The sequence below is a fragment of the Lotus japonicus genome, chromosome 4, assembly GCF_012489685.1.
Source record: "Lotus japonicus ecotype B-129 chromosome 4, LjGifu_v1.2".
NCBI lineage: Eukaryota > Viridiplantae > Streptophyta > Magnoliopsida > Fabales > Fabaceae > Lotus > Lotus japonicus.
The window spans coordinates 60,009,891-60,013,315 of record NC_080044.1 but is presented as its reverse complement, the minus strand read 5'-3'; the positions used below and the strand labels follow the sequence as shown (position 1 = coordinate 60,013,315).

The following is a 3,425-nucleotide window of genomic DNA, read 5'->3' as shown; positions in this document are numbered from 1 at the left end:
GTTTAACATTGTTCCATTTGCCCCAAAAGGGGGTATGCTGAATGGGGGAACATTTTCAGGGAACGTCGAATACGTGCCTTGTATGCCTTGCATCATAGATGTAGGCATACCATAAGGCATATCCCTCGTAATCGTTGGAACAATTTGTGCCTGTACTGATGTAGATACAGGCATTTCTGCAACTGCAGAAATTGCCACGTTCTGGGTTGGCATACTGGTGTCATGCCCCATTCCAGTAGAAACTTCTTCATTATTGTTACCGCTACTTCCCCCAGGGCTACTCTGATTACCCACGTTAGATCCTTGAGGAGAGGTTCTTCCTCGATTACTTGTCATACTCAAAGTCTTACCACTTCTCAGGTGCATATAAATCACAATCAGGACAAGTAGCAAATACCAAATAGCATGCAATAAACCCAAACACACAAAATGCTTCTGTAAAACTTAGTTTTCACAAAAACGGTCCCACCGGGCGTGCCAATTTGTTTACACGGATTTTTGGTAAACAAATATCCTCTTAGTTCGACTAAAGGAAGTTTAGATTCGGGGTCCTTTTGAGAAAACGCTTTGCCAAAGTGTAGTGTGTGAACGAGTGTATTCTCGACAACAATAAACAACTCAAACGAAACTGGACTTTATTGAATATGAGTCGATTACAAAACAGTCAAGCAAACTAAAATAGCATGAAAGCAAATTTCGACAAAACAAACTACACGCAAGAACTGGAAATCAACAAACTGAAATGCAGGGAAACTAAAGCGTTGGTTCTGCAACATACTCCTCCATCATCACGTTCTGCTCTCGAAGTCTCATTGATGCGGACGTTTAGAGCTTTTGGTGAATTTTCAGAGTCTTTAGTTGGGAACCTTTTCTTCTGCTGCTGCTTCCTCTATTTATATTGTTCTTTCTGCCCATGTTCTTGGCGGTTTTCCTTGGATGCACGATGGCTTCGTGGTTTTGAATTTTGGCGCCATACCCCACGTTTAGCCGATGGTCTTCGCGCACGTGACTCTATTGCCACGTGGATGGTTCTGAGTCGTGGGCAACCGTTGCTATTCGTGGCATTGTGGGTGTACGCACGTGCTTGTAGTTGCTTGTTATTCGGTAACTGCCTCTTCCATCGAGATTTCTTCATCTTCTGAGTGTGTCGAGTTATGGCTTTTACTAACTTGTCTTTGAGGGACATCGTGTGCTGAGTTGCCGGCTTCGCCCAACCCTTTCTGTCGAAAAACCACTTTTGCACCATGGTGTCGAGAATTGTAGTACTTGTAATTTTGGCTTAACACCACCTAACCCAACCCATGAAAAATAAAAAATAAACACCCCATCAAATTCATACATACACATGTGACATGTATATCAAAAAGCAAATCCCAGAAATTCAGTGTTAAAGAAAAGATCATATAGCTCACAAACGAAAAGCAATCAAACTTCAAAAACTCTAGGTAGGGCTTCACAAAAAGAAACAGAGCACTTAACTAAAAACAATGAAAATAATTAGCAAAGGAAAAACGCCATGAATATAGAAAAGAGATGAGGGGAGAACCTTGGCGAGATGAGGCACGAAACTGAGAAGAGAATGGCTAGTACAGAGATGAGACTCGAAGCAAACGATACTGTAAACAACTTGTCTTTATATTCTTTTGGTTCGTTTAATGAAATCGAACCGCGATCAATTTTGATACAGATTGGGTAAAAATTTAAATGAGTATCGGATTCGATATAGATTAGGTAGATCAGATTTGGTAATAGATATTAGATACGGGCCTGCCTATATTTGCACACGTATTATTATTATTTAATTTATTATATATATATATATATATACTTGGCAGTATTTAAATTAAATATATTTACTTAAAAATTATAATTTTCTACCAAATTTACTTAAAGCTTATATATATTGTTTAGTTTTTTGTTTTTTTTTCCTTTTTCCTTGTAATTGCTTTTTCCTTGTATTTGGGTTATGGTACCTCTTGGAAAACTACATCCATACAACTTTTGGCTTATCTAAAAAAAAAGCAAACTCTTTTAAAAAAGTAAAGTGAATAAGTGATATCATTACTAAAAAAAATATTATATTTATTGATTCTAATTTGCCCACTTATTTTTGAAATAAATAAGTTGTTAACCTACGATCTTTATTTTTAAAATAAAAACTACAACTTTAGGATTGTATTTTTTTTATATTAACAGGACCTAAATTATAAATTTAAAATTATTATTTTCTCACTTATTCCATTTAAAAAAAATTGTACTTATGATTTTACTTATTAATATTTGAATTTCTTTTTTTTACATAAGGAAATTTGAAAAAAATAAAACAGACTAGCTAACAACATCCTGACACAGCAAGTGAACCATTGACGTAGGTGGTTGTGTCCAAGTTTTCCAGTGCCAATCCTCATTGACTGCAAGCTTCGTTAGCGCGTCGACAACCGGGTTCCTTTCCCGTTGTACACAAGCAAAAGAGATTCTGACAATTAATATTTTAATTTGAATAGTCTTTTGTATTTTTTATTTAGTTTATGATAGTATTTGTAAGACCCTCAATTTCTTAAATAAATTATTATGAAATAATTATAATATTATTACTATAATAATATATAGATTGCTTGACCATTGCATGTGTGCCTGTTTTCGTGAATTGATTAATGTCGATTAATTAATTGTCATTAAAATTATGCCAATGTTCAAATGCATGATGTGTGGAACTTCTTATGATTAATGTCATCATTGTTGATGTTGTTGTTGGCTTTGTTGTCGGTTAGACATTGAATAACAACACAGGATTTATTTCTGTAGTTAGTCATGTAAGTAAAATGACAGAAATGAACATTTATTCGAAATAGACTTAGGTTAATTATTTAATTAATCTTATGAGTCATAAAAATAAAAATAAAGTGAAATAATAATTATTAAATTTGTAAATTTCGAGGTTGGTGACTAGGAGAGAGAAAAATAGGGTAAAAGCTTAATTTAGATTTGTTGAGGGCTTTTATATAAAACTAGGATAAATCTTTTGAAAATAGAGAAGTTGATGAAAAATTCAAATAAAATTATGATGGGTCTGAAGTGACTCAAAAATATTTATTTTAAAAAATAAATAAATTATTTTCCCAAATAAATTCGTAATTTGTTATTTTTGAGTTTTTAAGGTAAATTGAAGTTTATATCTTTAGCATATCATGAGAAAATTTGAAATTTGAGTTAGTAAAATTTATAAATAATTTTTAGGGGTAACTAAAAGCCCTTGGGAGTTGGGATCAGGGAAGATGTTGAAATTCGGATTTTTGATTTTTAGCAATTAAAATGAGCATTTAATCATATTTTAGGCTTTAAAATTCAAGAAAATAGGAGATATGATTTTTAAAAATTGTGGGAAGACTTCTAGAAGCTGAGGAAAGCTTGTTGAATGTATGTGA

The 3,425-nt window shown here is 33.3% G+C and overlaps 1 long non-coding RNA gene across 1 annotated transcript; it reads right to left on the bottom strand.

The window, feature by feature from the left end:
• Positions 1 to 615: 615 nt before the first annotated feature.
• Positions 616 to 1,661, bottom strand: LOC130714448 (uncharacterized). The gene is made up of 2 exons (XR_009011282.1): positions 1,547 to 1,661; positions 616 to 1,289 (listed from the first exon to the last, which is right to left on the bottom strand). It is a non-coding gene; the product is annotated as an uncharacterized LOC130714448 (long non-coding RNA).
• Positions 1,662 to 3,425: the final 1,764 nt, after the last annotated feature.